Below are 13361 nucleotides of genomic sequence, written 5' to 3'. Positions count from 1 at the left end.
ATCAACAAGAGAAAACAACTTTTCTCTCCTTGTCCCTGGATTCTGATCAGCGCTTCCTCTACACAATAACCGGCAGTACTCTCTCAGCAACACTGTGGTAATGAAAGACTAATGCGTCTCTCAAAAGGTGCCTCCACCCTTTTGCTGAGAGAGAACTGACCGAGTGTTACTGTGTATCAGATAACGTGATAAACCTACGAGCCCCCAACTGTTGAATCGTTAATAAACCTTTAGTACATTCCTGCCTATAAACCTCTAAGATTCACCTGCCTAGAACCTCTAAGACAAAACCTGCCTATACCTTCTAAAACCACAAGATTTCGCTAATTAGCGTCGTGTTTAATTATACCATTAATAATACTCTAAGACAGTTGAATAGCGGTCCAACGCGCTAAAGATTATTATTCAGGTAAAAGTACAGATGTTACCACGCTATGATCTAACAATGAGCGCAAACTAAATTGTACAAACATTAGGTCATAAGGTACAGTCAATACATACGTGTGCGCTCTGGGACCAGATACCGGCATCAATAATGAGACCTTCATCGAAACAGCATAACAGGAACACCGCAGACTGGCATCTCGTTTCAGAGCACTCACATATATACCCATACTGGGATAAGCAATACAATAGAATACGTTGGCAGGTTCTCATTGGTTCCTCTTCTTGCTTCTTCCGTTACAGTACAATTCATAGGTCAGTGCACAGACTCAACCCAGCCTCTAACAGACTGATTGTGTTCACCTTCCCGCTGCATAATAAATCTAATCTAACTATGGCATACAACATTTCAAGAAGTTATTCTCTCTAACATTCATATTTCATAGCCGCATGTTCTGATCTCCTCACCGATGCCACCGGAACGCTGTGGGAACAGAGTAGATCAGTACGGCACCAAACACGGTCCAATTGTCATTTACTAAGCCACAGTTACAGAAAACAGGCTTCTGTGTATGTGTGTGAGCATGCCAGTATGGGTTTGGGAAAGATCACTAAAAAGCTGGCTGTGCATCTAAATCGCTATTTTGCATTGTCCTATGTTTAACATGAAGTGCAGGGAAAACACCACTACTTTGCTACTGGTCAAATATAAGTCTGTGGTGATTTTAATGTGTTGGAAAGTTATTTTATGTCTGCTAAACACCGTTGGTAGGTGTTAGGGGAAGATTGTTAAAAAGCTGTTCGTGCTACTTTTTAGCAACTTTGCGTTGTGAGTAGCAAAATTGCTACTTTTAGCAATTTTGCACTGTGGATTGTGTACTATGTATTTTTGACAAAATGGCGCTTGTGTAAGCTTTCTTTTCTAAAATGGAGTCTTGCTGCCATTCCCAAGATGGCGTCTTGCGGCCAGTCGCAAGATGGCGTCGCCGCGATTAAATTTTAAGCTGAACTTGTCTCAGCCAATTATTCAGCTTTGACAATATACATACATAAAAAAAACAGGAAACCCAGCACTCACAAATTGGGGATAAGAGAAAATACATGCTAGGGTGCCTCTCCGGAGGTGCAGAACGCTACCTCTATGTAGACAGTAGAGACAGGATGGCACTCCATAGACTGAAGGTATATTGGTTAAAACGGTCCTTTAAGGACCGTTTTAACCAATATACCTTCAGTCTATGGAGTGCCATCCTGTCTCTACTGTCTATATATATATATATATATATATATATATATATATACATATACACTCACCTGTCCGGGGGTGTCAGTTGGTCTTTGCAGCTCCCGTGGCATTCTCTCTATCTTGTCACTGGGGAGGGGGCTGCTGGGAGTCACAAGGGCTGCGGGGAAATGTAGTTCTCCCAGCGCCGGTATAGGGGGGAATACACTCACACGTGGGGGTGGGGTCACACACACCGGAGGTCACTCTCATACACACACACACTCATACACACTTAGGGCTCTATTTATTAACATTATTTTTAATAAAATAAAGTGAAAGTTTTCACACCCATTTCACATTATTTTAGTTTCACCTACAGTTATACCCCTTTTACAATTATACGCCTTTTATTGCAGGGTTAACCCGGGCAGCTCCCTGGTGTAAAAGGGGAGAGGGTTGGATCGCCAGGTCGAGTGACCCTGCAATCCAACCCAGGTAAGTAGCAGGGTTTAACACGGGCGTAGCCTGTAAAACCCTGCTGTGAGATGACCTGGAGTGCGCTGCCAGCCAGCCGATTGGTCTGGCTTCAGTGGCGCTTGGAGATGACGTCATCTCCAAGCGTTCACTTTCACGCTGGGAAAGCCGGGTCTATGCAGACCCGACTCCGGTGTGAGCGGCGCCGACTCGGGAATATCCGAGTCGGCGCCGGCTAAATTCCGGGTCTGATCCGGATAGGAACTCTGTTCCAACTCCGGGTCAGACCCAGAATTTTGGTGGAAAAGGGGTATTACTTAAGGGCAATTGGAGTAGAATTTGTAAAATTCTACTCCAACCCCTAAGTATCACTTATATTTAGTAAGCAGATCGCATTTCCCATAATGGAAGACGAAATTTGTATAGAATTGAGGAAAGATAAGATTGATGGTTTTCTGCTGGGTGTTTGTGCTGATGACAGCCTTGTTGCTGGGTTAAACTGTATGTGTCAGTTCGAGAAGATTATCCTATGGGATTGTTAGTAGGAGGAGCTAGGTGGTGTCTATTTAAGGGGCTGCCAGAACTCAGCTCAGCCTCTTGTAGTGGATCTTCCTAAGGCTGAGTATCAGTTGGTGTCAGTTATTTTAATTCTGTGCATATCTCTAGCTGTAAATTTGCTTCGCAAATTTTTCCTTTCTATTAGCCATAAATGTCACGGCCCCACAGTTCTGCCCCCCCCCACCCAGCCGGCTGGCTATCTTCACCTACCCGGCACGCGCCGCTCCCTCCTGCGGGTCATCCCCCAGTCTTCCCCAGTCTAATGTCTTCCCCAGGTGGAGCCACCGTTCACCACCCCCCTGCCAGTCCCCCAGCGTCTGGCTCCCCGTCACACCCTGCAACGTCCCCCCCCTCTCAGGGCCCTCTTATCCACTTCCGGTATTCCCCCACACCCATTCCTCAGTCTCCTTCACAGCCCAACAGTCTGATGGATGCGCAGCCGCTCCCTGCCTCAGACGGTATCGCCGGATCACCGCCGGTCTTACCTCCCGCCGCCTCCACACCAGCTCCTCCCACAGGTTTGCTACACGCGGCCATCCTGCCACCTGCTCATTTCCACCTCACCCCTCCTGTTGCGGGAGCTGCTTTCGCGAGCCACACGGCGGCTATAGCGTCCTCCGCATCCTACAGCTTTGCAGCGGCACCTTCCGCCTGGCCTTATGTTGGCGCGGGTGCCGCACTGGTTCCCCCTTTCCCAGCAGCCTCACCCTCACAGGCCACGGGTGGTCACGCCGTCCTGGCTTCCACGGCGGGTCCGGTGGCCATCTTACAGCCGGGGGCCATTTTAAATATGAACCCCCCTTTGTTACTGACGCTGTTGGTCAATTGCCCAGCGGCATGCCACTGCGAATATCAGCAACCAGTTTTCTCCCCACTCAGAGTGGGGTGGTTCCCATCAGTTTGGTTACGCAAGCTTCGTTTCCGCCCCCTTGGTTTACATCAGCAAGTAGTCAGGCAGCTCCTAGCGCCTGATCACTGCCCCTTGCCAAGGCCGGTCCTTCATGGAGTCAAGCATCATGGAGCTCAGGTGTGGCTCCTCCTGTGTTAACCTCCTCGGCGGTGGCTCCTCCCACCTCCATATACGGGCCACAATTTGCGGTGTCTGTCCCTCACCTGCCTCTATCAGTTTCAGGTTCCAATACAGTTAGCGGTCAAGTTGGAGCGGTTTCAGTGGTTCCTGCTTTGCCAATTCAAGAAGAGTCGACACAGGCGTCAGGAACAGTAGCGGCGTCGAAAGACAAAGCTGGCGAAGAGGTTCCTGGCCCATCTGGTTCTGGCGAGTATGGAACGGCAATGTCCTCGTCTGAATCTTCTTCTTCCTCCTCACACTCTTCTGGTTCCCCTGCACGCCCCCGTAAGATTGCTAGAATGGTGGCGTGGCATTTAGCAAAAAAGGCAGGTAACACTGCTAGGAAGGATGATGAGTCAGGAAATAAGGTACAGGAGGCAGGCACAGATACAGTCCACTGTGCAAATACTGCAGTGCTACGTGGCTTGTGTAAAAGTGTTAGAAGCAGAATTCACAGAGGAAAATTCGTGGATCTTTTCTCGCTCACTGATGACATGAAAAAGGGTTTCACGCAGGTGAAGAAGTCAGGGGACATAGGCGAGGATGCATTCAGTAGCTTTAATACATGGTTGAAGGGCATGCTTATTTTCGCGACATGTTACTTGGAAACCAGGGCAGAAGAACATGTAAACATTATAAGGTATTTATTTTTAGTTCTCGACATGTTCGTCCGGACTCATAATTTGGCTTGGTGCAAATATGACTCACAATTTAGGAAGAAGCATGACGGTTCTCTCGTCAGTCCATTTGGGGTTAAAGACGTGGAGGTATGGCTGGAAATGTCTCAACAGCGTCGGCCTCCCTTGGACGGTGTTCCTCCCCGGAGGATTTATGCAAACAGCAGACAGGGGGCGACAGGAGGGGGGAAAGGAAAATGTTTTGCCTATAACTACTCCAAGTGTACGAGGGGCTCGGGCTGTCGTTTTCGTCACTCCTGACGTCTCTGTGGGGGGAGCATCCGGCCAAGGACTGTCGACGTGGAACAGGAAATGTTTCACAAGATAGAGGCGAAGGACACAAAGGAGTTGGTTAAAGCGCTTTCACCAGTACGTTTGGCTTCTCTTACTAGATGGCTAAGGTTATATCCATGTAGGGAGGATGCTTTTTGTTAGAAGGTTTTTCAGTTGGTTTTCGTTTACCTATAATGGGGTCGTTGCTTATCAGGGTGTCACAGAACTTGCACTCCGCCAGGGAATTTCCAAGGGAGTTAAGGGATAAAGTGAGGTGGAGGTTTTGCTTGGGAGGATGGAGGGTCCCTTTCCCTGTCCTCCTGTGCACAACCTTTGTATATCCCCGGTGGGAGTGGTGCCCAAGAAAATGCCGGGTAAGTTCCGCTTGATTCAACATCTCTCCCATCCTCGGGGCAGTTCAGTAAATGACGCCATACCCGAGAGCCAATGCAGGCTTGTGTATCAATCTTTTGATAATACTTTAAGCTTAGTTCGCAGTTTTGGGCGTGGCGCTTTAATGGCGAAGCTAGACATAGAAGCTGCATTTCGTTTGTTGCCAATGCATCCTGAGGCCATGCAATTCATGGATTTTCGTTTGGATTCAGGTTATTTTGTAGGTAAATGTTTGCCTATGGGTTGCACGGTTTCCTGTGCCTATTTTGAGAAATTCAGTTCCTTTCTTCAATGGTGTTTACATGCCGGTCCAGATCAGACAGGCATAGCGCACTATCTGGATGATTTTCTCTTCATAGGTCCAGGAGACAGTGATGTTTGTTCAGATCTCCTTTTTTCTGCGCAGGCGTTGTTTAAAGTTCTAGGTGTTCCTATTGCCCATGAGAAGACGGAGGGTCCGGTGGCTTGTTTATCATATTTAGGAATAGAGAGAGACACGGCGGCAGGTTGTTGTAGACTACCTCGTGATAAGGTTGAGAAATTGTTGGAGCTTATTGCAGTTTGCTTGGCAGCGGACTCAGTTAGGTTACACAGAGTTCAATCACTTCTAGGTTCCTTAAATTTTGCTTGTCGGATCATTCCCATGGGTAGGGTATTTTGCAGAAAATTGGAGAGGGCCACGGTTGGGGTGACTCGGCCGTATCAGCATGTTCGCCTGTCATCTGAGATAAAGGAGGATCTCCGAAATTGGAGATTCTTGTTACAATTCAATGGTGAACGTATTTGGCCATCACCTCCTTTGGCGAACAGCATACTGCAACTTTTTACTGATGCGGCCGGTTCGTCTGGATTTGGGTCTTTCTTCAATGGGGAATGGTGTGCTGCTCCATGGCCTCTTGAGTGGCATGAGGAGGGATTGACTAACAACTTGCTGTTGTTGGAATTATTCCCAATTGTCGTAGCGGTGTAACTCTGGTCCGTACGACTGAGTAACTGCCATGTAGTATTTTGGCGTGACAATTTGGGTGTGGTTCATGCCATCAACAACCAGCGTTCCTCATCGCCATTTGTGTTGCGTTTGCTTCGCCATTTAGTTTTGCGCTGCCTTGAGGGCAATATCAGATTCAGAGCTAGACATGTACCAGGTGTATTTAATGAGATTGCTGATGCTTTGTCTCGCTTTCAATTTGCGCGCTTCCGAGCGCTTGTCCCGTCGGCTTCTGACGTTGGTTTGGTGTGCCCATCGTTTGTGTGGCAGATCATCAGACCGGTTTAGAAGGTTTGGCGTTACAATCGCTTGCCCCATCGACTTTCAAGGCTCACTCGACCGCTTGGCGGGATTGGTGCACTCATGGTGCACTCCTAGAGAAGGAGGGTAAGTCGTCAGAGGAGTTGATTTCTTCCTTTGTTTGGGAAAGATATCAACAGGGAAGATCCAGGGCTTCTATGGGGTCCGCACTTGCCGGTATTTCTTTTTTTTGCAGGCTAAAGGGTTTGCATGACCCTACCAAGTCTTTTGTTTTAGTGAAGGCTATGAGGGGTTGGGCTAAGGGGTTGCCCACACATTCTGATTCCCGGCGTCCAGTAGACTTGCAGATGTTGTCAGGTTTGTTAACAGCTATGGGGAAGGTGGCCTCCGATAGTTTTGAGGCTTCTTTGTTTCATCTTGCATTTGCAGCTGCATTTTTTGGAGCGTTTAGGATTGGTGAGTTGGTAGCTTCTAGAAAAACATCCAATTCATCTGGACTTTTGTTAACTGATATAGTTTTTAGAGATTCGGCTGTACTTTGCAAGCTTCGATTCTCCAAAACCGATCAAACCGGTAGGGGCAAGTGGGTTTCTTTAAAGCAACACCAAGACAAAATTATTTGTCCCGTTCAATTAGCTTCAAATTATATGGCGGTACGCCCTACTAAAGGAACACAATGGTTGGTTCATGCGGACGGATCACCCCTTACTAGGTACCAATTTGCAGCGGTATTTAAGAAAGGATTGCTGGAGCTGGGGGTGAATCCGTCCGAATATGGTACCCATTCATTCTGCATAGGTGCTGCGACTTGCGCTGCGATAGCAGGGGCTTCTGCAGAGTCTATTCAGCAAGTAGGGCGTTGGAAGTCGGCTGCTTTCAAGAAATATGTACGTTGCGACAAGGTATAGAGGCGCTCCTTGCGTCAACCCAAAAGCGTTGCTTACCCGCCAATTGCTCAACGATTAGCGTTGAACAATTGGGGGTGTGAAGGGATTTTTTAATTTTTCCTCCCGTTAGCCATGATCTGACCCAGTTTGGTTCACGGGCAGGTTTTTTGGGTTTTCTTCTTCACTCGGGTTCCAGTTTCCCCACATATATGCATCCCTGCTAGTTAGTTGCTATGTGTTGGTAAAGTTGTATTGTTTAGATATGGGTATGGTGTGGTTCTCATGGTGCAGGTTTTCTCTTTTTCCACAGGATTGGCAAATGAAGATGGCACAGTTTGGCTGGTGGGGCACTCTTATATCTTTTGGGTAGAAAAACATGTGTTGGCTCAGAGGCCGACATTGTGGCCAAGTGGTGTTAGTGTTCGCTGGATTGGTGTGAGAGGTTTGCGGGTGGAGTCGATGTTAGCATTGCTTGTGGCATCAGTGGTGAAATGGGGAATTCCAAAATTCTTGGTTTTACATGTTGGAGGGAATGATTTGGGTTAGTTGAAAGGTGTTGAACTGATTGTGAGGCTGCGTGAAGTTTTGGATGAGATTCATGTAAGATGGCCGTCTGTTCGGATTGTATGGTCGGATATGATGCCTCGTTTGAAATGGAGAGGGGTGCATAAGCATGGTGCGTTGGAGAGGACTCGGAAGAAGGTGAATGTGGCGGTTACAAGGCATGTTGAGTCCATAGAGGGAATGGCGATTAGACATGTTTTTGTTGTGGGTGAGCTTGGGAAGTTTTTTCGGAATGATGGAGTGCATCTGAACGCTTTGGGTACAGCTTTGTTTGTTAAAGACTTGTTCTCGTTCTTGGGCTAGTTGTTTGTTTTGGGTGGCGGGCCAGTCTCTCTTAGGGCCTGGCTTTGGCGGGAGTACGCTGCAACTCAGTGGCTTTAGGTGGCGTAAGACAACTTTGTGGGGGCACTGACCCTCGTTGCCCCTGGCGAATTTGTCCTGCTCTGCACGGGGGGACCCGGGTGCTGGCTGTACGGTAGCACCTCAGATTGGCCCTAGAGGGAAGTGAGACTCTCACATCGTTAGTACGTCTAGAGGGGGGACTTTTAAGTAGTCCTCCGAGTATTTGATCAGCATGAAAGCTAGAACTGAGTTTGCAGCGTCTCTTAGCCACCCTGGTTAGGTTGATTGATTTATTTATAAATAAAAAGCTGTGACCTTTTTAGCCAAGCTCTGGTGTCCGTGTCTTTATTTATTTATATATTAGTTAAGGAAGGTATCAAGGTGTTAAGGTATATTTGAAGCAGTAAACCAATGCAGATCTTATTGTAATGGGAAATGTGATCCGACCAAAGTTACTAAAATGAAATTATGAAAAAATACCGGGGAAAACCCTGTGATAATAACGCCACCTGGAGGTGGTGTTTTCCAGGGTCTCCCCCGGTTACCGGGCTCCTGCTCCGCTCTGACGGGGAGAGCAGAGCCCAGAGCTGGCCCCAGTGATCAGCTGTGTTTTTTTTTACTTTTTTTTGCAGTGTCTCAGCGTGTGGTCTGTTTAGACCAAACAGACCACACGCTGATAGACTGCAAAAAAAAGTAAAAAAGAAAACAAACTTACCTGAGTCCAGGGACCGGTGATCGGGGCTCTGGTGATGTCCTCCCTCTGGTCAGCTGTTCTCCCATGCTGCACTGCGGCCCGGTCGTCACCTGACAGGGTTCCAGTGCAATATGGGATGTCAGCTGACCGGTGGACATTACCGGAGGCCCGATAACTGCAGGTAAGTGTAATTAAGGGAGGGGGGGTTGCGGCGGGTCCGCGATCATGGGGGGGGGGCTTGGCAACGAGGGCGGGGCTTAGCGACAGGGGGGTAGCGGCGGCTGGTTGGCGCATACGCGGGGCACTTGTGATTCGCAAGGACAGAGCTTTCTCGCAAGCTCTGTCCCTGCAAGGGATTTATAGTAAATCCTTGTGATATTGCCTGAATTCGCAATGCGAATTCAGTCGGTAATATCACACTACAATCTGCATTACCAATGCGGATTGTAGTAAATAGAGCCCTTAAAAACACACACTCACATACTCACGCTGCTGCAGAAGACCTGGCTCCCGACGTTGGATGCAGAAGACACCACTTTGGAAGGTAATTAAGGACTAATTAAGCTAACTGGAAACTTCTAATTGCTTAATTAGTCCTCAGGGGGAGTGATTTTTAGGAAAAATCAGACTTGCTCTGGAGGTGCGAGAAAAAAGATGCAGTGATTTTTATAGAATTCACAATGTCCCATTTTCAGTGAATAGCAAGACCCCGCGGCTCCGGAAAAAAACGCACTGCTGTGTGGGATCAGATGTATAAGGGCTCTGCTGTGTGGTATAATGTGTATAAGGGCTCTGCTGTGTGGTATAATGTGTATAAGGACTCTGCTGTGTGGCATTCTGTGTATATGGACTCTGCTGTGTGGTATAATGTGTATAAGGGCTCTGCTCTATGGCATAATGTGTATAAGGGCTCTGCTGTGTGGTATAATGTGTATAAGGGCTCTGCTCTATGGCATAATGTGTATAAGGGCTCTGCTGTGTGGTATAATGTGTATAAGGGCTCTGTTGTGTGGCATACTGTGTATAAGGACTCTGCTGTGTGGTATAATGTGTATATGGGCTCTGCTCTATGGCATAATCTGCATAAGGACTCTGCTGTGTGGTATAATGTGTATAAGGACTCTGCTCTATGGCATAATGTGTATAAGGACTCTGCTGTGTGGTATAATGTGTATAAGGACTTTGCTGTGTGGTATAATGTGTATAAGGACTCTGCTCTATGGCATAGTGTATAAGGGCTCTGCTCTATGGCATAATGTGTATAAGGGCTCTGCTGTGTGGTATAATGTGTATAAGGGCTCTGCTGTGTGGCATAATGTGTATAAGGACTCTGCTGTGTGGTATAATGTGTATAAGGGCTCTGCTCTATGGCATAATGTGTATAAGAGCTCTGCTGTGTGACGTAACGTGTATAAGGGCTCTGCTGTGTGGTGTAATGTGTATAAGGGTTTTGCTGTGTGGTGTAATGTGTATAAGGACTCTGCTGTGTGGTATAATGTGTATAAGGGCTCTGCTCTATGGCATAATGTGTATAAGAGCTCTGCTGTGTGGCGTAACGTGTATAAGGGCTCTGCTCTATGGCATAATGTGTATAAGCACTCTGCTGTGTGGTATAATGTGTATAAGGGCTCTGCTCTATGGCATAATGTGTATAAGAGCTCTGCTGTGTGGCGTAACGTGTATAAGGGCTCTGCTCTATGGCATAATGTGTATAAGGACTCTGCTGTGTGGTATAATGTGTATAAGGGCTCTGCTCTGTGGTATAATGTGTATAAGGGCTCTGCTCTATGGCATAATGTGTATAAGAGCTCTGATGTGTGGCGTAATGTGTATAAGGGCTCTGCTCTATGGCATAATGTGTATAAGGACTCTGCTGTGTGGTATAATGTGTATAAGGACTCTGCTGTGTGGTATAATGTGTATAAGGGCTCTGCTCTGTGGTATAACGTGTATAATGACTTTGCAGTGTGGCATAACGTGTATAAGGTCTCTGTTGTCTGGCGTAACGTATATAAGGACTCTGCTGTCTGGCGTATTGTATATAAGGACTCTGCTGTGTGGTATAATGTGTATAAGGACTCTGCTGTGTGGTATAATGTGTATAAGGGCTCTGCTGTGTGGTATAATGTGTATAAGGGCTCTGCTGTGTGGCATATTGTGTATAAAAGCTCTGCTGTCTGGCATAATGTGTATAAGGACTCTGCTGTGTGGCATAGTGTGTATAAGGACTCTGCTATCTGTAGTAATGTGTATAAGGGCTCTGCTGTATGGCATAATGTGTATAAGGGCTCTGCTGTGTGGCATATTGTGTATAAAAGCTCTGCTTTCTGGTACAATGTGTATAAGGGCTCTGCTGTGTGGTATAATGTGTATAAGGGCAGGGGCGTATCTATAATGGGTGCAGGGTGTGCGGGGCACACGGGCCCCTGGGTCCAGGGGGGCCCCACACTGCACCGCACACTCTGCACCTGTAGCAAACTTACCTCTCCGGAGTCCCACATCGGAATGGGGGTCCGGCACTCTAAAAACGACTGGAAAATGGCCGCCGCTGTCATTTTCACGTCGTTTGAGCATGCGCAGTACAGGGAAAATGGCCGCCGCAGCCATTTTCCCGGTGACCTGTGCATACTCTATAGCAGGGGTTCCCAACCACGGTCCTCAAGGCACACTAACAGTCCAGGTTTTAGGGATAGCCATATTTGAGCACAAGTGACATAATTAGTACCGCAGTAATTTTGATTTAACCATCTGTGCACAATCATGGATATCACTAAAACAAGGACCATTAGTGTGCCTTGAGGACCGAGGTTGGGAATCACTGCTCTATAGACTCTCGGCGCACTCTAGTGCCCAGAGTCTGTAACTCCAGCGCTGGCCGCGTACAGCTCAGTGCGCTGCCGGCTGCCGGACAGAGAGGAGGAGGCCCATGTCGGAGACTGCACACGGTCTCCCTTCTCTCTAGAAAAGCCCCTGTATAAGGGCTCTGCTGTGTGGCGTAATGTGTATAAGGACTCTGCAGTATGGCATAATGTGTATAAGGGCTCTGCTGTTTGGGGTAATGTGTATAAGGGCTCTGCTGTTTGGGGTAATGTGTATAAGGGCTCTGCTGTGTGGTATAATGTGTATAAGGGCTCTGCTGTGTGGCATAATGTGTATAAGGGCTCTGCTGTCTGGTGTAATGTGTATAAGGGCTCTGCTGTCTGGCGTAATGTGTATAAGGGCTCTGCTGTCTGGCATAATGCGTATAAGCGACTCTACTGTGGTGTAAAAGGGGACACTACTGTGTGGTGTAATGTGAATAACGGACACTACTGTGTGATGTTATGTGAATAATGGACACTACTTTGTGGTATAATGTGAATAACGTACACTACTGTGTGATGTAATATGAATAACAGACACCATACTTGCCTACCCTCCGGATTCGGCCGGGAGCCTCCCGAAAATTGGGTGCCGCTCCCGGCCCCCTGGAAAGGCAAGCAAGCCTCCCACTCCCCCATGACCCGCCTGCCCCCCCCCACCCCTGCGATCACCATATAAACCCTGGCAGCGGAGGGGCCGGTGACGCAATTCGCGCTGAATCGTGTCATCGTAGCCCCACCCCCTGCTTCACAATACCATTATTCTTGGCATTGTTATTGTGAATAACGGACACTGCTGTGTGGTGTAGTGTGAATAACGGACACTGCTGTGTGGTGTAATGTGAATAACGGACACTATTGTGTGGTGTAATGTGAATAACGGACACTGCTGTGTGGTGTAATGTGAATAACTGACACTACTGTGTGGTGTAATGTGAATAACGGACACTGCTGTGTGGTGTAATGTGAATAATGGACACTACTGTGTGGTGTAATGTGAATAACAGACATTACTGTGTGGTGTAATGTGAATAACGGACACTACTCTGTGGTGTAATGTGAATAATAGACACTACTGTGTGGTGTAGTGTGAATAACGGACAATACTGTGTGGTGTAATGTGAATAATAGACACTACTGTGTGGTGTAGTGTGAATAACGGACACTACTGTGTGGTGTAATGTCACTAACGAACACTAATGTGCGACATAGGGCCGTATTCAATTTGAGGCGATAAGTCCGGATTCGCGGTAATTTATTGCCGATAACGTCATTATCGCCTGTTTTAGTTTAACCCCGTATTCAATTTGAAAGACTTTCCGCCTAGGCGGATAGTCAATGCAATGTAATAGGCGGTAATGTATCGCCTATGAATGGCAGGCGTTGAAAAGTACAGAATTGGGGTTTTGGGGTGCAACATTTCGGGAATCCCCGCGCAGCCTTCAGACAGTCCCCCAAAGGTAATCTGTGTAAAAAAAAAAAAAATTAAGGACCAGAACTGGTCCCTGCAGCCTTGGGTTGGTTTGTAAAATACAGTGGAACCCTACACTTTATGTTCCCCTATTTTTAGAAACCACCACTGGCTGGCAAGCCTGGGGCTGGTTTGGCTTTTGGGGGGTGACCTTATGTAATTTTTTTTGTAAATTTGTACTTATTCTAGGGACCCCCCTAAAGATGTGTAGACATGGGGGATCACTATGGGTACTCCCAT

The 13361-nt window shown here is 47.4% G+C and overlaps 1 protein-coding gene across 2 annotated transcripts in view; it reads left to right on the top strand.

Annotated features, from left to right (window-relative positions):
• LOC148513622 (uncharacterized) overlaps positions 1-13361 on the top strand; it is a 55865-nt gene that overhangs the window by 32070 nt on the left and 10434 nt on the right. The window lies entirely within an intron of this gene.

The sequence above is a fragment of the Taudactylus pleione genome, unplaced genomic scaffold (assembly GCF_031769625.1).
Source record: "Taudactylus pleione unplaced genomic scaffold, aTauple2 ptg000276l, whole genome shotgun sequence".
Classification (NCBI taxonomy): domain Eukaryota; kingdom Metazoa; phylum Chordata; class Amphibia; order Anura; family Myobatrachidae; genus Taudactylus; species Taudactylus pleione.
The sequence above is the reverse complement of the archived record's forward strand: the minus strand, read 5'-3'. Positions and strand labels throughout refer to the sequence as shown.